We start from the raw sequence: 24,515 nt of genomic DNA, 5'->3' as shown, positions 1-24,515 counted from the left end.
CCCTCTGCAACGAAGAGTAGCCCTGCTTTCCACAACTAGACAAAGCCTGGACAGCAATAAAGATACAGAACAGCCAAAAATAATAAAAAAATATTTTAAAAAGATATTTTGCATGTAAAATGCTTGACACTCAATATTAGATATTTGTTAAATTTGGGTTATTTCATATTCCATTAACATATTACATTGTTGGATTTATCCTGGTTGTTTTCCTTCCAAAAAAAAAAAAAGTCACCGTCTTCCTGTATAAGAAGAGCTTAGGTATCACCATACGCTTTTCAGAAGGCTTACCTTAAGCTGACTTTTAATAACAAGCACATTAATTTTACTTAGTTGTATGTTTATTTGGGGTGGCTCTGGGAGAAACTGTTAGGGATGGCGAGAGGGTGCTTAAAATTCTCCCAAATCCCCTTTCAGGCTCGTGAGTAATTTGCCGACACGTTAAAAATTTTAAAAAACCTAAGTGTCTAGACAAGGAAGGAAAAGTGCCAATTCAACAATTTTTTTTTTTTCCAAACCGGCTTCCCTTGGTGTCCATCGGGTTCAGGCACGTGATGAGAGTACAGAGCATCAGTCAGAACATCCTGAAACGAGAGACAGTGGGAAGTCTGCCATAGATGGAAATGTCACAGCAGCCCTTTCTCAGCGGCCTCGGGGGTGGTACCGACTGCAGGAGATCGCGTCCCTCCACTTCGACACCTTAAGGGTCTCGGACAGACAACAGACTCCAACGCGGACGTCACGCGGCTGGGGGGAGCGATTTGTGCACCCGGGCCGCCCCTCTTTCTGAAGCTGAAGCCCAAGCAAAAGCCGAAGCTGAAGCGGTGGGGGGGTGGGGGTGGGGGGGGTGGGGGGGGTGGGTGTGGGCGGGATTGGGCTCTGCGGCGGGAGGCGTGTTGGTTGTCGCAGAGCCCTCTGGGAGTGGTAGTCCGCAACGGCGGGAGGTTTGACTGCGGCTGCCGGCTTGGTGCTCTCAGAACTTCATTCCCCGCCGGCCCCCGCGACCTAGGCCTTTGCCTTTTCCTGTCCAGGGGACTAGAAGCCTCGCTGTGGCAAGTTGAGAGGATTGGGGAAGGGGTGTACTGCTTCCCCCCAAACGCTCTGAGTTTCCGGGCTTGGCCTGCTCAGGTAGAGCACGTTCCGGGTTTTGCAAACTCACCTCCGGGGAAGGAGCAGAGGGAAGAGGGGAGAAGCGGCCTGAAGGACTGAGCTTGCATCGGAGCGGGCTGTCACTCGGGGAAGTTCTTTGGGGAAACGCGTCGGAACGGTGGCTTCTTGCGGGAGCGGTGAGGCCAAAGCTGGGGCCCGTGGAGTCCTGTCCGGAGGGGCGGCGCGCGCTCCTGCAGGGTTCAGTTGCCAGCAAAGTAGGGGACTCAGTCCGTGGCTGGGAGAACTCGAGGGGCTGTGGGAGTCGTGTCTGCCGGAGCCTTAAGGAAAAGGCAAGGTTACAGTGGGTGAAGACCCAGGTGAGAGGAGGGAGGTGGAGAATTGGGAGAATTATAGTAATGGGAGTCGGAGAGAGCTAGAGAGGGGAAGTGGGGGGGGGGGAACCCCTTTGATGCCTTGAGCTCGGGCCGCAGATGGCGGTGGCGAGGGGTGGGGAGTGAGGGCCAGACCAGTAAGTCCTTGTCACTCTTCTCCCCAACCCCCACCCCCGGCTCGATTGTGAGAGCTAGTGCCCTGATAGTAGGTGGCTTGACATCTTCCTGTCTTAAAATAGCAGAGCTAGAAGGGGTCTTTGAGAGTTGCTATCAAGTGCGTTGAGACTTTCCAGATGAGGAAAGTCAGGCCCACCGAGATGAAGAAATTGACTCGCTCACCACCAGACAACCAGTTATTGACTGAAACCTAATTTTCATGACTCTCAAGCCTTGCCTTAATCTATTGCTGCGATCAGTATATTAGCAAACTCTAACCTGTTCCCCCTTCTTTTATCTTTTTACTGCTGTCATATGCAAGGTAACCAGGCAACCCCTGAAGGGAAAGGCTTTAAGCTTTTCAATGCGTGGGTGGAAAGCCGCTTCAATCCTTTCAGATTCTTTGCGACCCTATGGGGCTGTAACCTGCCAGGCTCCTCTCTCCATGGGATTCTGCAGGCAAGAATGCTGGAGTGGGTTGTCATGCCCTTATCCAGGGACTCTTCCTGAACCAGGGATCGAACCAGCATCTCTTCCCTCTCTTGCACTGTCGGGTGGATTCCCTACCACAAGGGCCACCTGGGAAGCCCTTAAACTTTCCAATAGGTTAAAGAAACCTTGTTTTAACTTGAACAAAAATCTTCTTGCATCACAAACATCTACAAACTTCATGTTAAGATGACAGATTAGTAGCAAACTAAAATATCACCTATAGATTCTCTGACTGGAAGAAAATAAAGTTCAGCTTTCCCACTGTGTGCCCACTAGAGCTCTGAGAACCTTTAGCCTTAGATTTCTTCTCTCAATCTTAAATGCTGCATATCTCAGTTACATATGTAAAAGTAGTTGCTGTTTATTGTGATTTTCATAATACCCTGAATAGTTACAATAAAAGATAAACAGCATAGGAGGATGGGAATGCATGAATTACAAATTAAAATAATGATTTATACTATTATTTTTTTAAAGGAGATATGACCATAAAAGTAAATAAAAGAAATCATTAATAGGTTAAAAACCTCTACCAGGCCAGCATTTTATAATAAACTTAAATTTAAGTCCTTTACCAGTATACCAGTATTCTTTCTTTTTTCCTCCCTAAACATAACTTTAGAGCATTTATAATAGTGTTCCCCAGTGTGGGAGGATAGGCTTTTTGGTGCTACTGCATTGTTTTAACTGGTAATTTCTTTATTAAACCACATTCTCTCCCAGCACTGTCAAATTTACAGGATTTGTTGATCCAACTGTCACATCACAATTTAAATATTATAGCTCCTGTTGGTTGACCATTAAGCAATTCATAAGGAAGAGGTTTGGATAAGTCCATTTCTGGACTTTATAGAAGTTATAGACTTACAATACATAGAAGAACATACATATACATAAGAAAACTGCTTTCACCAGGCTGCCTTTTTAATGGTATGATTCCATTAGCTTTTTTTTAAAAATATTTACTTATTTGGCTGCATCAGGTCTTAATTGCGGCATGTGGGATGTTTTAGTTATGGTATGTGGAATCTAATTCCATGACCAGGTATCGAACCCAGGCCCCTTGCATTGGGAACACAGATTCTTAGCCACTGGACCAACGGGAAAGTCCCCCATTTGCTTTTATATTGGTGTACTGGATAGGTGTGTAAACTATGACCAAGCTTGGCCCACTGCCAAATGTATGTACTTTTTATGTAGTTTTACTGGAACACAGCCATGCTTACTCATTTATATATTTTCTTTTGTGCTACAAGGCAAAGTTGAGTAGTTGCACAGACCGTATGGCTGGCAAAGCCTAAAATATTTACTATCTGGCCAGTTACAGGAAAAAAAAAAAAAATCAACCCCCAGCCTGGTAAACTAAATATAAATGTAGTATCTAAAACTCTGCCATATGCAGAAGTATTAGTTAATAGTAATTCTCACTCATAAATACATATATGGTGGGTTCATAATCCATTTCTTTGGGGAAAAGCCAGTGCCTGTTATTGCAGATTGTTGCTAGCATCTTGGCATATGTATTGAGTTGGCCAAAAACTTCATTTGGTTGTTTTCTGTAAGATGCTGTAGTAGTGCTTCGTTGTCTTTAACTTCATTTGAAACAGTTCTGTTAGAATGTATTGTAACAGCTGTCATATCAGTGTGCATTAAAAAAAATCATCAAAATTGGTGAATTTTTGTGTAGCTATTTTAATATTGAAGATGGAAGGGAAAAAAGCAACATTTTTGGCATTTTATGCTTTATTATTTCATGAAAGGTAAAAAGGCAACTGAAACACAAGAATAGACTTGTGCAGTATATGGAGAAGGTGACATGACTAATCAAACATGACAAAATGGTTTGTGGTTTGTGCTGGAGATTTCTTTCTTTCTTTGTTTCTTTCTTTCTTTATGGCTATGCTAGGTCTTTGTTGCTGTGTGGGCTTTTCTCTAGTTGCAGAGAGGAGGGGCTACTGTCTAGTTGCAATGCATGGGCTTCTCACTGCAGTGACTTCTCTTGTTGTGGAGCACAGGCTCTAGGGTGCATGGGTTTCAGTAGTTGCGGCACATGGGCCCAGTGGTTGTGCCTCTCAGCCTTTAGAGCACAGTCTTGGTAATTGTGGCACATGGATTAGTTGCCCAGTGGCACGGGGACTCTTCCCAGACCAGGGGTCAAACCTGTGTCCCCTGCATTGGCAGGTGGCCTCTGTAATCATTGAGCCATCAAGGAAGTACAGTACTGGACATTTCTTGCTGGGTGATGTTCCACGTTCAGGTAGACCAGTTGAAGTTGAGAGGGATCAAATCTAGACACTAATGAGAACAGTCAACTTTATATCATAAGGGAAATAGCCAACATGCTCAGAAAATCCAAATCAAGCATTGAAAATCATTTGCACCCGCTTGGTTGTATTAATCGCTTTGATGTTTGGGTTCCATGTAAGTTAAGCAAAAAAACCTTGACCATATTTCTGCATTCAATTCTCTATTGAATGAAAAGTCCATTTTTAAAACAAATTGTGATGGGCAATAATAATTGGATACCATACAGTAATGTTTAATGAAAGAGATCATGGGGCAAGTGAAACGGACTACCACCAACCACACCAAAGTTTATCTCCATTCAGAGAACATGATGTTGTGTATATGGTGGGATTGGAAGGGAGGCCTCTACTATGAGCTCCTTCTGGAAAACAAAACTATTAATTCCAACAAGTGCTGCTCCCCATTTGACCAACTGAAAGCAGCGCTCAAAGAAAAGAGTCTGGTATTAGTCAACAGAAAACACATAGTCTTCCATCAGGATAACACAAGACTGCATATTTCTCTGATGACCAGACAAAACCTGTTACAGCTTGGCTGGGAAGGTCTGATTCATTCGCTGTATTCGCCAGACACTGCATCCTCAGATTTCCATTTATTTCAGTCCTTCCAAAATTCTCTTAATGGAAAATTTTCAATTCCCTGGAAGATTGTAAGAAGCACCTCTAACAGTTTCTTGCTCAAAAAGATAAAAAGCTTTGGGACGATGGAATTATAAAATTGCCTGAAAAATGTCAGAAGGTAGTGAAACACAATGGTGAATGTTATCCAGTCACTAAGTTGTGTCCTACTGTTTGCAACCCCCTGGACCCCTGGACAGCAGCATGCCAGGCATCCCTGTTCTTCACTATTTCCCGGAATTTCCACAAGCTCATGTCCATCGAGTCTGTGATGCCATCCAATCATCTCATCCTCTGCTGCCCCTTCTCCTGCCTTCAGACTTTCCCAGCAACAGGGTCTTTTCTGCGATGAGTCAGCTCTTTGCATCAGGTGGCCAGAGTATTGGAGCTTCAGCTTCAGCATCAGTCCTTTCAGTGAATGTTCAGGGTTGATTTCCTTTAGAATTGACTGGTTTGATCGCCTTCCTGTCCCAGGGACTCTCAAGAGTGTTCTCCAGCACCACAGTTGAAAGCATCAGTTTTTTGGTGCTCAGCCTTATCTATGCTCCAACTCTCACATCTGTACATGACTATTGTAAAAACCATAGCTTTGACTATATGGACCTTTGTTGGCCAAATGATGTCCCTGCTTTTTAATATGCTGTCTAGGTTTGTCATAGCTTTCCTTCCAAGGAACAAATGCCTTAATTTCGTGGCTGCAGTCACAGTCCACAGTGATTTTGCAGCCCAAGGAAGTAATACCTGCTACTGCATCCACTTTTTCTCCATCTACTTGCCATGAAGTGATGAAACCAGATGCCATGATCTTCGTTTTTTGAATGTTGAGTTTTCAGCTGGCTTTTCCATTTCCTTTTCACCCTCCTCAAGAGACTCTTCAGTTCCTCTTCACTTTCTGTCGTTAGAGTAGTTTCATCTGCATATTGGTGAATATGTTGCAATCGGTGAATATGTTGTTCAATAAAGTTCTTGGTGAAAATGATGAAAAATGTGTCTTCTGTTTTTGCTTTAAAACCACAGGAACTTTTTGGCCAACCCAGTACTATAAATTAGCTTTCTCAAAGAAATGTGAAAGGAAGTTTCTGAACCTGGAGTGGAAAGAACTGACATTCTTTGAAATATGGTGATGCTCACGGTTAATACCTTTTATTTATTTTTTTTGCCCATTTATTTTTTTAATTAGTTGGAGGCTAATTACTTTACCATATTGTAGTGGTTTTTGTCATAAATTGACATGAATCAGCCATGGATTTACATGTATTCCCCATCCTTATCCCCCCTCCCACCTCCCCCTCTACCCGATCCCTCTGGGTCGTCCCGGTGCACCAGGCCCGAGCACTTGTCTCATGCATCCAACCTGGGCTGGTGATATGTTTCACCCTAGATGATATACATGTTTCGATGCTGTTCTCTCGAAACATCCCACCCTCGCCTTCTCCCACAGAGTCCAAAATTCTGTTCTGTACATCTGTGTCTCTTTTTCTGTTTTGCATAAAGGGTTATCATTACCATCTTTCTAAATTCCATATATATGTGTTAGTATACTGTATTGTTCTTTTTCTTTCTGGCTTACTTCACTGTGTATAGTGGGCTCCAGTTTCATCCATCTCATTAGAACTGATTCAAATGAATACCTTTTAAAAGATGTTACAAGAGCTTCCTTTTGATGTTCTCTATGTTCTTTCTGTGGAGATAATGTTTCAGCATAGGTATTAGCAAGCAAGTTATTAATAAGCTGTTTGTGTCTTGAGACCCCATACTAAAACCAATCTTAAATGATTAGGGGCTCATTATTAAATGACTTATCTTTGATGTTAATCTTGCATCTGGGACTTTGTTTTAAAGGTCAGAGGACTGAATGAAATAGAAGTGAGTATGTCTGTTTATGTCATTTTGTGTATTTAGTCTCCTGTATTAGTGTTAGTCTATGAAAAAAATAATGCTTTGGAATATTTAACAGTCTAGTCAATCATTGATAGCACTATCCTGTAACATTAGCTATGAAACTCCAGTTCACCTCTCAACCTAATTCATCAGATTTTAAGATATCTTATAGTTCTCATCAAGACTTTCAAAAAAGATATTAAATTTCCTTTGAGAGAGCTTTCTGGGGGAATTTAAAGTTGAGGCAACTGAAAATTATCAATTTTCTTACAATTCTTCATGTTTATTTGAATATTATTAAATCTGGGAAAGGCACTGGGATCTTTGGATCTGAACTTTGAACTCATTCATGATTTATTTTAAATCATTGAAATATCAGTTTTATACTCGTTTGGAATAAAAGGCTAATTTCACAATGCAAATTTCAGGTTTGCTCAGGAAAAAAAAATAGGTGTTTGTGATTAAACTGGAACTTTTATGTCAATTCCTGAATATCCTTCATATTTTCCTCAACCCTGATTGCTACTTTTTATTAAGGCTGACTGAAATTTAAGAACCTTTCTAGATTTTCCTCTTTTCTGGTTTCCTAACATTCAATAATCGGTGAAAGTATCATCTCTGGGAGTTCAAAGAATCCTGTTTGTAAATTCAGCCACATCCTAGTTTAGTTTAGGAGCCAATACAGTGGAGAGCATTGGTTAGCAAAGTAAGTCAGAACCATGTAAGTGTAAGCATGTATTTCCACCATTGTTTAAGCAGGTAACTTTTTCCCCTACTCTGACTTGGTTATTGACTTTTCATCTGTTTCACTGCTACTAGAAGGATTATTGCTGTCTAAGGAAATACCTAGGGCTTCCCTGGTGACTCAGACGGTAAATATTGTGCCTGCAATGCAGGAGACTCAGGTTGGATCCTGGATTGGGATGATCCCCTGGAGAAGAAAATGGCTACCTACTCTAGTATTCTTGCCTGGAGAATTCCATGGGCAGAGGAACCTGGTGTGTTCTAATACATGGGGTCACAAAGAGTCAGATATGTCCATGGGGTCACAAAGAGTCAGATATAGTAAGGAAATGCCTAGGGTTTCCCTGGTAGCTCAGATAGTAAAGAATCTGCCTTCAACATAAGAGACCCAGGTTCGATACCTGGATTGGGATGATCCCGTGGAGAAGAGAATGGCTACCCACTCCAGTCTTCTTGCCTGGAGAATTCCATGAACAGAGGAGCCTGGTGAGCTATAGTCCATGGGGTCACAAAGAGTCAGATATGATTGATTGACTACCACCTACTTACTAAGGAAATATCTAGAGTTTCCCAGTGGTTAAGAATCAGTGGTTAAGAATCCGCCTGCCAATGCAGGAGACCCAGGTTCAGCTCCTTGGTCGGAAAGATCCTTTGGAGAAGGAAATGGCAAACCACTCCAATATTCATGCCTGGGAAATCCCATGAACAGAGGAGCCTAACAGCCTACTGTCCATTGGGTTAAAAAGAAGTCAGACCCAACTTAGCAAATAAACAACAAAGTGTTCCATTGTACATATACCACATCTTCTTTATCCATTCATTCATCTGTTGATGGACACTTAGGTTGCTTCCATGTCTTGGCAGTTTTAAGTAATGCTGGTTTAACCATTGAGGTACTTGTATCTTTTTGAATTAACGTTTTCATTTTTTTTTTTTTTCGGATATATACCCAGAAGTGGAGTTGATGAGTCATATGGTAGTTCTATTTTTAGTTTTTCTGAGAAACAGCCATACTGTTTTCCACAGTGGTTACACCAATTTACATTCCCAATATACCCAATATACATACACCAATATACATTTACAGTGTATAAGGGTTCCCTTATATCGGCATATTCACCAAGACTTGTTATTTCTTACCCCTTTGATGATAACCATTGTAATGGGTGTGAGGTGATATCTAATTGTGGTTTTGAATTTTCCTGATGATTAATGATATTGAGCATCTTTTCCTGTGCTTGTTGGCCATCTGTATGTCTTCTTTATAAAATGTCTATTCAGGCCTTCTGCCCATTTTTAAATTGGGCTGTTTGATTTTTTTCATTGAGTTGTATGACCTGTTTATATATTTTGAATTTTGACCCCTTATCAGACATACCATTAGCAAATATTTTCTCCCATTTAGTACGGTGTCTGTTTTGTCACTGGTTTCCTTCGTGTTCTGCAAAAACTTTTAAGTCTGATTAGGTCATATTTACTTTTGCTTTTATTTCCTTTGCTTTAGCATTTGTTGTTCAGTTGCTCAGCCACGTCCAACTCTCTGTGACCCCATGGACTGCAGCACGCCAGGCTTCCCTGTCCTTCACTATCTCCTGGAGTTTGCTCAAATTCATGTCCATTGATTCAGTGATGCCTTCGAGCTGTCTTGTTCTCTGTCATCCCCTTCTCCTTGATTTAGCATACAGATAAAAAAATACTGCTGTGGTTTATGTTAGCATGTTCTGCTTATGTTTTCCTTTAGGAGTTTTTATGGTTTCCAGTCTTATATTAGGTCTTTAGTCCATGTTGAGTTTATTTTTGTATTTGGTGTGAGAAAATGTTCTAATTTCATGCTTTTACATGTAGTTGTCCAGTTTTCTGAGCACCACTTTTTGAAAAAAACTCTTTTCTCCATTGTGTATTCCTGCCTCCTTTGTCATAGATTCACTGACTGTGAGTGCATAGGTCTGTTTCTGTGCTTTCTATCCTCTATAATTGATCTATTTGTCTGTTTTCGTGCCTATGTCATAGTTTTGATTTTTATTATTATTTGTTTTTGTAGCTTTGTAGTATATTCTAAAGTCAAAGAACATTATTCTTTTAACTCTGTTCTCTTTCTCAAGATTATTTTAGCTATTCAGGGTCTTTTGTATTTCCATACAAATTTTAAAATTATTTTTCTATAGTTCTGTGAGAAAGGCCCTTGGTATTTTAATAGTGATTGCATTGAATCTGTAGATTGCCTTGGGTAGTATGGTCATTTTAGCAGTGTTAATTCTAACCCATGAACATGGTATATCTTTTCATCTATTTGTGTCATTTTCAATCCCTTTTATCAGTGTCTTGTAGTTTTCCAAGTACAGGTCTTTTGCCTCCTTAGATAAGTTCATTTCTAGGTTTTTTATTCTTTTTTGATGCAGTGGTACATGGACTTATTTTCTTAATTTCTCTTTTGAGTAATTCATTATTAGTGTGTAGAACTAACAACAGATTTCTGTATATTAATTTTGTATACTGCAACTTTACTGAATTCATCAATGACACCTGGTGGTTTTCTGGTGGCAGTGTAGGATTTTCTGTGTATAATGGAGGTTCCATTATAGGTTATTATCCTTTTCCCTTAACTACCTTTAACATTTTTTCTTTGTGATTCACTTCTGACAGTTTTTTGTTGTTATTTTTTATGGCTTTATTGGGTTTTCATTGCTGCATTGGCTTTCTCTAGCTGCAACGAGCATTAACTGCTCTCTAGTTGTGGTACAAGGGCTTCTCATCTCTGTGGCATGCATGCCTGGGCACATGGGCTTCAGTAGTTGTGGCTCCCAGGATTTAGAGCACAGTCTCAATAGTTGTGGTGCATGGGCTCAGTAGCTCTTTGGCATGTAGGATCTTCCTGGATCAGGGATGGAACCCATGTCTCGTGCATTGGCAGACAGATCATTTACCACTGAGCCACCAGGGAAACCCCTTTTGACAGTTTTAATATGATGTGTCTTAGAGAAGTTTTTTTTTGCATTGAGGTAATTAGGTGTTCTCCTAGCTTCATAGACTTGTATATCCAGTTCTTACCACAGGCTTGGGAAATTCTCAGCTATTATTTCTTTAAATAAACTCTGTCCCCTTCTCTCTTTTCTGGGAAACCCAATGTCCTAATGTTGTCCTTCCTAAAAGAGTCAGTCAGCTCTTGTAGAATTTTCTGATTTAAAAAAATATCTTATTTCTATTCCTCTCCTACTGGTATTATTTCTAGATTTCTATCTTCAAGCTTGCCAATTCTGTCTTTTATCCAGTCTGCTCTATTTCCGTTGCTTTGTAATTCATTCTTCATTTCATTTATTGAATTCTTCAGCTCTAGAATTTTCAGTTAGTTCTATTTTAGAGTTTAAATCTCTTTGTTAAAGTATTACTTCTGCTCATTAATTTTATTCCTGAGCTCATTGAATCTGCCTTTCTGAGTTTTCTTGTAGTTTGTGGAGTTTCTTCGTGACAAATATTTTGAATCTGTTTCAATTAGGTCACAATATTTCATTACTTTACATTTAGTTTTTGGAGAATTGTCATTTTGTAGTGCAGTGTTCGGAGAAGGCAATGGCAACCCACTCCAGTACTCTTGCCTGGAAAATCCCAAGGACGGAGGAGCCTGGTAGGCTGCAGTCCATGGGGTCGTGAAGAGTCGGACACAACTGAGTGACTTCACTTTCACTTTTTACTTTCATGAATTGGAGAAGGAAATGGCAACCCACTCCAGTGTTCTTGTCTGGAGAATCCCAGGGACGGGGGAGCCAGGTGGGCTGCCGTCTATGGGGTCGCACAGAGTCGGACACGACTGAAGCGACTTAACAACAGCAGCAGCAGAAGCCGTGCAGTGTTACTGTGGTTCACGGTGCCTAATGAGCTGTTTCTCCACAGACAAATTTCAAGTGGCAAACACCTTTTTGGTTGATTATAACAGACTCAATAGATGAGAAGTTAGAGGTCTTTCTTCTGTTTTCCAGTAAGTGGTGCACAATCTTTTGATTTCTCTTACCTGAACTACCTGTAGTTATATTTGAATCTTCACTCTCCATCCTCCATCACCTCTGTTGGCAGTGTTAGCCTGGGCACTCATTATTGCTTCTTGTGCGTCCAGCATTGTCGGTGCCTTGCCTTCTGCTGTAGCCAGGATGGTGGTCCCTTACTTCATATCCAGGATCTCCTGAATTACAGGCTCTGACATTGCAGGGGGAGGGAGAAGAGAGAGGCACCTATGCTGGGTGAAGTGTTGTAAGGTTCTCTGTCTTGGCCTCTGTGTTCATGGCGGCTTCTGAGGCAGGAGTCGTGTGCCCACCTCCCCTGCTGCTATCCAGTCTTTTGGGGCTGCAGTCTCAGCTGCTCAGCTGGAGGGCTAGGACTACAGGCACCACCGTCACTCTTCCCTTGGTCTTTCCCTCCCTCAGTTTCCCCCTCTTCTAAATATTCTATCTAGTCTGCTCACTCTTAGATGTACAGATGTGTGGAATTCTCCAGCATCCTAGTGTGTAGGGTGGAGGCACTTTTGTTATGTTATAGATGTTTTACCGGTTGTCCTTTGAAAGGAACAGATAAAGGTAGCTTTTATTCTACCATGTTGCCAGCACCCTCTCTTCAACTTTTAAATGCATCCATTGAGTTTTAAATTTTGGCTATTATGTTTAGTTTTATTATATTTTTCTTTGTTGTTATTTATCTGGGCCTAATTGTTCATTCTAGTCCTTTTCAAGCATGCTGTTAATTTTTGAAAATATCCACTTTTTCCTTTATTTGTGTAAAGGTAGGAAGCATAATTGTTTTATAATTTTATTCTGATAATAAGAATGTGGTTGAATCCTTTGTGAAGCTATTTCTGCTGTTTCTTCTAGTTCTCACTAGTAGCATTTCGTTTCTTTATATGTTGGTTTATTTTTGACAGTGTACTGTTCATTGTTCTTTTTTTTTCCCATTTATTTTTATTAGTTGGAGGCTAATTACTTTACAATATTGTAGTGGTTTTTGTCATACATTTACATGAATCAGCCATGGATCTACACGTATTCCGCATCCTGATCCCCCCTCCCACCTCCCTCTCCACCCGATCCATCCGGGTCTTCCCAGTGCACCAGGCCCGAGCGCCTGTCTCATGCATCCAACCTGGGCTGGAGATCCGTTTCACCCTTGATAATATACATGTTTCGATGCTGTTCTCTCGAAACATCCCACTCTCGCCTTCTCCCACAGAGTCCGAAAGTCTGTTCTGTACATCTGTGTCTCTTTTTCTGTTTTGCATATAGGGTTATCGTTACCATCTTTCTAAATTCGATATATCTGTGTTAGTATACTGTATTGTTCTTTATCTTTCGGGCTTACTTCTCTCTATATAATGGGCTCCAGTTTCATCCATCTCATTAGAACTGATTCAAATGAATTCTTTTTAATGGCTGAGTAATATTCCATGGTGTATATGTACCACAGCTTCCTTATCCATTCGTCTGCTGATGGGCATCTAGGTTGCTTCCGTGTCCTGGCTATTATAAACAGTGCTGTGATGAATATTGGGGTGCACATGTCTCATTTAGATCTGATTTCCTTGGTGTGTATGCCCAGAAGTGGGATTGCTGGGTCATATGGCAGTTCTATTTCCAGTTTTTTAAGAAATCTCCACACTGTTCTCCATAGCGGCTGTACTAGTTTGCATTCCCACCAACAGTGTAAGAGGGTTCCCTTTTCTCCACACCCTCTCCAGCATTTATTCCTTGTAGACTTTTGGATAGCAGCCATCCTGACTGGCATGTAATGGTACCTCATTCTGGTTTTGATTTGCATTTCTCTAATAATGAGTGATGTTGAGCATCTTTTCATGTGTTTGCTAGCCATCTGTATGTCTTCTTTGGAGAACTGTCTGTTTAGTTCTTTGGCCCATTTTTTGATTGGGTCATTTATTTTTCTGGAATTGAGCTGCAGGAGTTGCTTGTATATTTTTGAGATGAATCCTTTGTCTATTGCTTTGTTAGCTATTATTTTCTCCCAATCTGAGGGCTGTCTTTTCACCTTGCTTATAGTTTCCTTTGTTGTGCAAAAGCTTTTAAGTTTCATTAGGTCCCATTTGTTTAGTTTTGCTTTTATTTCCAATATTCTGGGAGGTGGGTCATAGAGGATCTTGCTGTGATTTATGTCGGAGAGTGTTTTGCCTATGTTCTCCTCTAGGAGTTTTATAGTTTCCGGTCTTATATTTAGATCTTTAATCCATTTTGAGTTTATTTTTGTGTATGGTGTTAGAAAGTGTTCTAGTTTCATTCTTTTACAAGTGGTTGACCAGTTTTCCCAGCACCACTTGTTAAAGAGGTTGTCTTTTTTTCCATTGTATATCCTTGCCTCCTTTGTCAAAGATAAGGTGTCCATAGGTTCGTGGATTTATCTCTGGGCTTTCTATTCTGTTCCATTGATCTATATTTCTGTCTTTGTGCCAGTACCATACTGTCTTGATGACTGTGGCTTTGTAGTATAGCCTGAAGTCAGGCAGGTTGATTCCTCCAGTTCCATTCCTCTTTCGCAGGATTACTTTGGCTATTCGAGGTTTTTTGTATTTCCATTCAAATTGTGAAATTATTTGTTCTAGTTCTGTGAAGAATACCGTTGGTAGCTTGATAGGGATTGCATTGAATCTATAGATTGCTTTGGGCAGTATAGCCATTTTGACAATATTGATTCTTCCAGTCCATGAACATGGTGTATTTCTCCATCTATTTGTGTCCTCTTTGATTTCTTTCATCAGTGTTTTATAGTTTTCTATGTATAGGTCTTTTGTTTCTTTAGGTAGATATACTCCTAATTATTTTGTACTTTTTGTTGCAATGGTGAATGGTATTGCTTCCTTAATTTCTCTTTCTGTTTTCTCATTGTTAGTGTATAGGAATGCAAGGAATTTCTGTGTGTTAATTTTATATCCTGCAACTTTACTACATTCGTTGAGTAGCTCTAGTAATTTTCTGGTAGAGTCTTTAGGCTTTTCTATGTAGAAGATCATGTCATCTGCAAACAGCGAGAGTTTCAGTTCTTCTTTTCCTATCTCGATTCCTTTTACTTCTTTTTCTGCTCTGATTGCTGTAGCCAACACTTCCAAACCTATGTTGAATAGTAGTGGTGAGACTGGGCACCCTTGTCTTGTTCCTGATTTTAGGGGAAATGCTTTCAATTTTTCACCATTGAAGGTAATGTTTGCTGTGGGTTTGTCATATATAGCTTTTATTATGTTGAAGTATGTTCCTTCTATTCCTGTTTTCTGCAGAGTTTTAATCATAAATGGATGTTGAGTTTTGTCAAAGGCTTTTTCTGCATCTATTGAGATGATCACATGGTTTTTATTTTTCAATTTGTTAATGTGGTGTATTACATTGATTGATTTGCGGATATTAAAGAATCCTTGCATTCCAGGGATAAAGCCCACTTGGTCATGATGTATGATCTTTTTAATATGTTGTTGGATTCTGTTTGCTAGAATTTTGTTAAGGATTTTTACATCTATGTTCATCAGTGATATTGGCCCATAGTTTTCTTTTTTTGTGGCATCTTTGTCTGGTTTTGGAATTAGGGTGATGGTGGCCTCATAGAATGAGTTTGGAAGTTTACCTTCCTCTGCAATTTTCTGGAAGAGTTTGAGTAAGATAGGTGTTAGCTCTTCTCTAAATTTTTGGTAGAATTCAGCTGTGAAGCCATCTGGTCCTGGGCTTTTGTTTGCTGGAAGATTTTTGATTACAGTTTCGATTTCCTTGCTTGTGATGGGTCTGTTAAGATCTTCTATTTCTTTCTGGTTCAGTTTTGGAAAGTTATACTTTTCTAAGAATTTGTCCATTTCATCCAAGTTGTCCATTTTATTGGCATAGAGCTGCTGGTAGTAGTCTCTTATGATCCTTTGTATTTCAGTGTTGTCTGTTGTGATCTCTCCATTTTCATTTCTAATTTTGTTAATTTGGTTCTTCTCCCTTTGTTTCTTAATGAGTCTTGCTAATGGTTTGTCAATTTTGTTTATTTTCTCAAAAAACCAGCTTTTAGCTTTGTTGATTTTTGCTATGGTCTCTTTAGTTTCTTTTGCATTTATTTCTGCCCTAATATTTAAGATTTCTTTCCTTCCAGTAACCCTGGGGTTCTTCATTTCTTCCTTCTCTAGTTGCTTTAGGTGTAGAGTTAGGTTATTTATTTGACTTTTTTCTTGTTTCTTGAGGTAGGCCTGTAATGCTATGAACCTTCTCCTTAGCACTTCTTTTACAGTGTCCCGTAGGTTTTGGGTTGTTGTGTTTTCATTTTCATTCATTTCTATGCATATTTTTATTTCTTTTTTGATTTCTTCTATGATTTGTTGGTTATTCAGAAGCATGTTATTTAGCCTCCATGTGGTTGAATTTTTAACAATTTTTTTTCCTGTAATTGAGATCTAATCTTACTGCACTGTGGTTAGAAACGATGACTGGATTGATTTCAATTTTTTTGAATTTACCGGGACTAGATTTATGGCCCAGGGTGTGATCTATTCTGGAGAAGGTTCCGTGTGCACTTGAGAAAAAGGTGAAGTTGATTGTTTTGGGGTGAAATGTCCTATAGATATCAATTAGGTCTAGCTGGTCCATTGTTTCATTTAAAGTTTGTGTTTCCTTGTTAATTTTCTGTTTAGTTGATCTATCCATAGGTGTGAGTGGGGTATTAAAGTCTCCCACTATTACTGTGTTCCTAATAATTTCCTCTTTCATACTCGTTAGCATTTGCCTTACATATTGCGGTACTCCTATGTTGGGTGCATATATATTTATAATTGTTATATCTTCTTCTTGGATTGATCCTTTGATCATTATGTAGTGTCCTTCTTTGTCTCTTTTCATAGCCTTTATTTTGAAGTCTGTTTTATCTGATATGAGTATTGCGACTCCTGCTTTCTTTTGGTCTCCGTTTGCGTGAAATATTTTTTTCCAGCCCTTCACTTTTAGTCTCTATGTGTCCCTTGTTTTGAGGTGGGTCTCTTATTGACAGCATATATAGGGGTCTTGTTTTTGTATCCATTCAGCCCGTCTTTGTCTTTTGGTTGGGGCATTCAACCCATTTACATTTAAGGTAATTATTGATAGGTATGGTCCCGTTGCCATTTACTTTGTTGTTTTGGGTTCATGTTTATACAACCTTTCTCTGTTTCCTGTCTAGAGAAGATCCTTTGGCATTTGTTGAAGAGCTGGTTTGGTGGTGCTGAATTCTGTCAGCTTTTGCTTGTCTGTAAAGCTTTTGAATTCTCCTTCATATCTGAATGAGATCCTTGCTGGGTATAGTAATCTAGGTTGTAGGTTATTCTCTTTCATTATTTTAAGTATGTCCTGCCATTCCCTTCTGGCCTGGAGGGTTTCAATTGATAGATCAGCTGTTATCCTTATGGGAATCCCTTTGTGTGTTATTTGTTGTTTCCTCTTGCTGCTTTTAATATTTGTTCTTTGTGTTTGATCTTTGTTAATTTGATTAATATGTGTCTTGGGGTGTTTTGCCTTGGGTTTATCCTGTTTGGGACTCTCTGGGTTTCTTGGATCTGTGTAACTATTTCCTTCCCCATTTTAGGGAAGTTTTCAGCTATTATCTCCTCGAGTATTTTCTCATGGCCTTTCTTTTTGTCTTCTTCTTCTGAGACTCCTATGATTCGAATGTTGGGGTGTTTCACATTGTCCCAGAGGTCCCTGAGGTTGTCCTCATTTCTTTTGATTCTTTTTTCTTTTTTACTCTCTGCTTCATTTATTTCCACCACTTTATCTTCTACCTCACTGATGCTATCTTTTATCTCCGTTATTCTACTCTTGGTTCCCTCCAGAGTGTTTTTGATCTCATTTATTGCACTATTCATTTTTAATTGACTCTTTTTTATTTCTTCTAGGTCCTTATTAAACATTTTTTGCATCTTCTCAATCTTTGTCTCCAGGCTATTTATCTGCAACTCCATTTTGTTTTCAAGATTTTGGATCATTTTTATTATCATTATTCTAAATTGTTTTTCAGGTAGATTCACTATCTCCTCCTCTTTTGTTTGACTTGGTGGGCATGTTTCATGTTCCTTTACCTGTTGGGTATTTCTCTGCCTTTTCTTCTGCCTTTTCATCTTGTTTAGGTTTCTGTGTCTGAAGTGGGCTTTCTGTATTCTGGTGGTCTGTGGTTCCTTTTAATTGTGGAGGTTTCACCCAGTGGGTGGGGTTGGACGATGGGCTTGTAAAGGTTTCTTGGTTAGGGAAGCTTGCATTGGTGTTCTGGTGCGTGGAACTGGATTTCTTCTCTCTGGAGTGCAATGGAGTGTCCAGTAATGAGTTTTGAGATGGGTCTATGTGTTAGGTGTGACTTTGGGCAGCCTGTATGTTGACGCTGAGGGCTATGTTCCTGCGTTGCTGGAGAATTTGCGTGGTATGTCTTGCTCTGGAACTTATTGGCTCTTGGGTGGTGGTTGGTTTCAATGTAGGTATGGAGGCTTTTGGATGGTCTCTTATTACTTAATGTTCCGTGTAGTCAGGAGTTTTCTGGTGTTCTTAGGTTTTGGGCTTAAGTCTCCTGCCTCTGGATTTCAGTTTTAGTCTGCCAGTAGTCTCAAGACTTTTTCAACTATACAGCACTGATAATAAAACTTCTAGGTTAATGGTGAAAAGATTCTCCACCGTGAGGGACACCCAGAGAGGTTCACAGAGTTACATGAAAAAGAGGAGAGGGAGGAGGGAGATAGAGATGAGCAGGAGGAGAAAAGGGGGACTCAAGAGGAGAGAGACAGATCTACACAGTTCTCTGTTCCCAAAGTGTTCTCTGTAGCCCAGACACCCACAAAGATTCACAGAATTGGATTGGGAAGAGAAGGGGAAAGGAGGAAATAGAGGTGTTCTGAGGTAGAAAACAGAGAGTCAAAAGTGGGAGAGAGTAATCAACACACTCCTGAATAAAAATGGGAACTGAATATTGGATTCTTAAATGTCCAAAATTTATATCACATACTGAAAAACAAAGATTAAAAATCTAGAGTAGAGGTTAGACTCTTAAAAATACAATATTGAAGACAAAAACACAAAAAATTTTAGAAATATATGAAGTTTGGTTTAAAAATAGGGCTTCTCTTTTTTTTTTTTGGCAAGGTTATAGTGAAATGAAAATGAAAATTAAGGAGTAGTAGAGGAGTAATAGAGGACTTTAAAAGAAAATAAGAGAAAAAACAAGAAAAAAATTTTTTTTCTAATTAAAAAAATCATAAAAATATATGAAAATGAAAGTTAAGGAGTAATGGGGGAGTAATAGGGAATTTTAAAAGAAAATAAAAGAGAAAAAATAAGAAAGATAAGAAAGAAAAAAAATTTTTTTAATTAAAAAAAAAGGTAAAAATATATCTAGGAATTTCTCTGGAGCTGTTGCGGTGATTGTGGGTTCAGTTCAGTTTCAGATAGCTCCTGGTTCCAGCTTACACTTCTTGATATCTATAGGCCCCTTCTGGTGTAGTCGGTGTTACCTACAGGGATTTTAATCTGTTTCACCGGTCCCTTCTGCAGAGGTTCCCTTTGTTTATTTGGATTCTGTTTGGCGGTCTCTTCAGTGTCTAATTTCCACCCTCACACAGGTGGGCGGAGGTGGTCTCTTGTTCAGGTTGATAGTTCAGTCCTGCTGCGGGGAGGGAGGGGCGCTGCAGACAGATATCGCTGTGTGTGGGTAGTACTCACAGTGTTCTGGCCACACTGGGTTTGCCCCCACTCACGGGTGTGTGTGCTTTTCCCGTCTACACTGCTCAGGCTCCCGGCTGCTCTATATGGAGCGGGCCCTGCGTTGCATGCGGTTCCAGTTTTCGGGTATTCCACAAAAGTGTGGACTCGGTCGAACCTGCGTTTTGTGCCTTCCCCGGCTGGAGCACCTCAGGCAGCCAGGAGCTTGACAAGCGCACTCTCCCCGGGTGTGGTGCGCCTTCTCTCCTCCACGGTCCCAGTCTCAGTTTCCGCCTGCGCCAGTCGGGTGCATGCGCCTTGTGTTTAGCCACGACCCTCCTGGCGGATGTCAACCATCCAGGATCTCAGGAAGTCTTTGGTTAGAAACTGGGAGCCTGTTTGCAGTTTGGTAGAGGATGCCGTCCTTGGGGCCGAGTTTGCCCGTTTCCCCTCCCCCCTGCCTCCTGCCTCCGGCGGGGATGGGCCGGTCAGCCGCCGGCTAGCTCTTCTCTGGAGTTGCTCAGTCCCTTTGTTCTGCGAACGGCCGGCAGTGTGTTCGGGCCGGTTAATTTTCTCTCTTTCTCTTGCTACCCCACAGCTTAAGTTGCTATCTCACGAAAGCTCCCTCCGATTGCTCTCAGGGCCTTTGGGCCGGTCCTTACCCTAAGCAATGCCACCCGCTCCTCTCTCTTCCGCCCCCACTTACTGGTGGCGGATGCGGGCGTCTGGGGTACTTTTCTGCTGGGAGTTGCTTTTAGGCACGTAATCTGTGGGTTTTATTTATTTTTCCTCCCAGTTAGGTTGCCTTCCAAGATTCGAAAACTTCCCCCAGACCCGCCAGTGCAAGGGTTTCCTGGTGTTTGGAAACTTCCTCTATTAAGACTCCCTTCCCTGGACAGGTCTCCGTCCCTAGCTCATTTGTCTCTCTTTTTATCTTTGATGTTTTGTCCTACCTCCTTTCGAAGACAATGGGCTGCTTTTCTGGGCGCCTGCTAGCGATCAGAAGTTGTTTTGTGAAGTTTGATCAGCATTCAATTGTTCTTTCGATGAATTTGTAGGGGAGAAAGCGGTCTCCCTGTCCTATTCCTCCACCATCTTGGCTCCTCCCCCTTGCTTCATTTTAGATTCCAAGGCCAAACTTGCCTGTTACTCCAGGTATCTCTTGACTTCCTACTTTTGCATTCCAATTCCCTATGATGAAAAGGACATCTTTTTTTGGGTGTTAGTTCTAGACTTCCCTGGTGGCTCAGAGGGTAAAGCGTCTGCCTACAATGCAGGAGACCCGGGTTCAATCCCTGGGTCGGGACGATCTCCTGGAGAAGGAAATGGCAACCCACTCCAGTATTCTTGCCTGGAAAATCCCATGGATGAAAGAGCCTGGTAGGCTACAGTCCATGAGGTCGCAAAGAGTCAGACACAACTGAGCAACTTCACTTTCACTTTTTTCTAGAAGGTCTTGTAGGTCTTCATAGAACTGTTCAACTCCGGCTTCTTTGGCATCTGTGGCTGGGGCACAGACTTGGATTACTGTGATAGCAAATGGTTTACCTTGGAAATGAACCTAGATCAGTAAGTCACTTTTGAGATTGCACCCAAGTACTGCATTTCAGACTCTAATGGTACCTACAAAGGCTACTCCACTTCTTCTAAGAGATACTTGCCCACTGTAATAGATATCATGGTCATCTGAACTAAGTTCGCCCATTCCCATCCAGTTTAATTCACTGATACATAAAATGTTGATGTTCACTTTAGACATCTCCTGTTTGACCACTTCCAATTTACCTTGATTCATGGACTTAACATTCCAGGTTCCTATACAATATTATTCCTATACAATTATATTACAGCATCAAACTTTACTTTCACCACCAGACACAGCCACACTGCCCAGTGTTTCTGCTTTGGCTCAGCCTCTTCATTTTTTCTGAAGCTAATTGTCCACGCTTTTCCAGAAGCATATTGGGCACCTACCAGCATGGGGAGTTCATCTTTCAGTGTCATACCTTTTTGCCTTTTCACTGTTCATGGGGTTCTCAGGGCATGAATGCTGAAGTGATTTTCCATTCCCTTCTCCAGTGGACTGCATTTTGTCAGAACTCTCCACCATGACTCATTCATCTTGGGTGACACTACATGGCATGGCTCATAGTTTCATTAAGTCACACAAAGCTGTGATCCATGTGATCAGTTAGCTTAGTTTTGCACGATTGTGGTTTTCATTCTCTCTGCCCTCTGATGGATGAGGATAAGAGGCGTGTGCAAGCTTCCCGGTGGATGGGACTGGCCATGGGGAAAACTGGGTCTTGCTCTGGTGGGCAAGGACATGCTCAGTAAATCTTTAATCCAATTTTCTGCTGATGAGTGGGGCTGTGTTCCTGCCCTGTATTTTGACCTGGGACCGAATTATGATTGGGATAATGGCAACCTCCTTCAAGAGGACTTGTGCCAGCATGCTGTGCCTCCCAGGACTGCTGCTGTCAGTGACGCTAACCCCACGGCATGTCACTGTTGACCCAGGCCTCCACCGGAGACTCCGGAACACTCACAGGCAAGTCTGGCTCAGTCTCTTGTGGGACCACTGCTCCTTTCTCCTGGGTCCTGGTGCACACAAGGTTTTGATTCTGTCCTCTGAGTGTCTCTGTTTCCCCAGTCCTGTGGAAGTTCTGTAATCAGATCTCACTGACCTTCAAAGTCAGTTTCCCTGGAGATTCTCAATCCCTTTGTCAGATTCCCAAGTTGGGAAGTCTATTGTGGGGCTTAGAGCTTTCTCAGGAGTGCCAGAACTTCTTCGGTGTAATTGCTCTCCAGTTTGTGGATCGCCCGCCTGGCAGCCCTATAGTGGGGTTAATGGCGACCTCCTCCAAGAGGACTTCTGGCACAAACAAAATAAAGCAGCTATGGAAATACCTAGGTGATGCTATGGTGTGATTTCAGACAAGTCCTTGTATTGTTAAGAACGTGAGTCTTCTGAGCTGTGCCAGACTTAGAATGCCATCAGCCATTCAGCAGCAATCATATTTTTAAAAGTCTTCTGTTGTAACTGTTGTATGTTTAGACAGTGAAATTTCTCTGGACCATATGTTGGCGGAAAAAAAAACATATGTAATGACCAATAGCCACATGAAATGTTAAAGTCTACTTAGATAAACCTAGACAACTAAATGAAGCTGAAGCTCCAATACGTTGGCTACCTGATGCAAAGAGCCAACTCAGTAGAAAAGCCCCTGAAGCTGGGAAAGATTGAAGGCAGGAGGAGAAGGGGATGACTGTAAGGTACAGTTCGGGCGAGGCAGAAAATGAAAGACGACCTCAACAGAAGTAGGTTACCTTTATTCAGGCAAGGAAGGACAACACTCAGCCTAACGACCAGGTTGAGTGCCAAGAGGGATCAGGGAAGCTTCATACTTATAGGAAGGTTTGTGGAAGCGATAAGGGAAACGTTAATCAGGCGGGATATTTTGAGTATTCTTTTGTTGAGATGACATTTGTAGTTGGGCAGGGGGTGATAAGTCTTCTGGGCAAGTGTAGGGGGTGGAAGGTTTCTGGATAGGGGTTGATAAGTCCCAGATAGATGCAACCGGCCTGTAGCATCAGGGTGGAACTAAAGTTCTGTTTTGTTTCTCCGAAGTTAGATGGTTCAGCAAGGGACCTTTGAGACTGTTGTTCTCTTTTCTAGGCTCAAAAGACTCCTTCAATGACAGAGAATGAGATGGTTGGATGGCATCACCATCTCAATGGACATGAGTTTGAGCAAACTTTGGGAGATAGTGAAGGACACGGAAATCTGGTGTGCTGCAGTTCATGGGATCAGAAGGAGCTGGACATGGCTGAACAACAACAGACAACGAGCCAGGCTACCTGGCTACAAGTGTTAAATCTAAATTAGGATTCAGGCTTAATTTCAGGCTTAGCTTTTTCTATCTTGTCTGCTAAGGTCCAGGTTGCCATTCCTCCAAGTACTTCTGAGTCCAAATAGCTCCATTCCTTTGAACAGGATGACCCAAGCACTGTCCCTACCTGGACCAGAACCAAAATTGTCATCAAATATAACTTGATTCTTACTCTTTCATTGACCCCCATTTACAATAACTCTTTTACTGATCTATGGCCTCTGTTTTTCTTAAAAAAAAAAAAAAGACAAAACAAAAAATCTGCTAAGTTTTGTCTCCTCCAGATGACAACATACTTACATCAAGAAAATGATGATGCGGAGCAAAAACCCATGCCCCCCAGAGAGATTACAGCCACTCCTTCGAACAGATCATGTAGGAATAACCAGAAAAGTCACCTTAGGGCCCCTTTTTAAAACTAGGCAAGAGCTCCATAACCCAAACTAGGTAGCATCTACGAGTCCTGTGTCAGCACTAAAGAGGTTACGGAAGACTGACAGTCTACCCCTCAGAGCCCCAATAAAGATTTGTGAGGTTCATCTCTCAAGGAAAATTTGAAGTAGGAGATAGATGGGCCCCTGGGCTGAACAGCTGGTGATTGTCACATGGAGGAAAACTGAACTTCGTTCCTCAGCCAGACAAGAATGACAGCAAGTTCCCTCATCCATCAATAAGGAGGAGATAAACTGACAGGTGGGCATGTGTTGCAATGAAAAGGAAAAAAAGAAAAATGAGTTTTTCTCTATCCCTTTCCTGAGAACAAATAAGATAAAGAGCACAGTGAGCAGGCCTGAACATTCCTAGTTTCTTTTTACTTTAACTGCTCTGAACTCTGCATGTCTGTAACTGTTTTCTGCCCCCTAATTCTACAGGAGCTACACTGCACATCTATTTTTTTATCTGTAAATGGAAATTAATGCTGGTGTCAGGCATATTGAGGTTATTACATGAAATACTGTATTTAAGCTGATAAACAGTCTTACATGCAGAAAATCTGCAATTAGTGGTGGTAGTTACTTGTGGATAGCCAACCACCCTCTAATGATAACCTAGTATTTTACTTATTTGGGGGGCATAAGTTACATGGAGTAAAATTTTCTATTTTCAGTGTACAGTGCTAAGTTTTGACAAATACAGTAAGCTGTATAACCTCCACTACAAGCAAGATATGAGTACCTTCTATTGATAACCTAATACTAAAAATGTTTTCCTTCCCATGTCTTTAAGTCCAAGAAAAACAGCATCTAAAGCTTGTTTTTAAGAAGCAAGGAAAATATTCATTTATAT

The 24,515-nt window shown here is 41.1% G+C and overlaps 1 long non-coding RNA gene across 2 annotated transcripts in view; it reads left to right on the top strand.

Annotated features, from left to right (window-relative positions):
• The first annotated feature begins 920 nt into the window (after positions 1–920).
• The window catches only part of LOC122436025, a 44,847-nt gene continuing 21,252 nt past the window's right edge, over positions 921–24,515 (top strand). Inside the window, exon 1 of one of the 2 annotated variants that reach the window (XR_006267806.1) lies at positions 921–1,286. This is a non-coding gene — a long non-coding RNA (uncharacterized LOC122436025). Of the gene's footprint in view, positions 1,287–23,056; positions 23,922–24,515 lie in introns of those variants that run through there. The other variant, XR_006267805.1, reaches the window with a different exon arrangement.

The sequence above is a fragment of the Cervus canadensis genome, chromosome X (genome assembly GCF_019320065.1).
Source record: "Cervus canadensis isolate Bull #8, Minnesota chromosome X, ASM1932006v1, whole genome shotgun sequence".
Taxonomy (NCBI): domain Eukaryota; kingdom Metazoa; phylum Chordata; class Mammalia; order Artiodactyla; family Cervidae; genus Cervus; species Cervus canadensis.
Note: the sequence above shows the minus strand (reverse complement) of the source record. Positions and strands in the feature narration are given on the sequence as shown.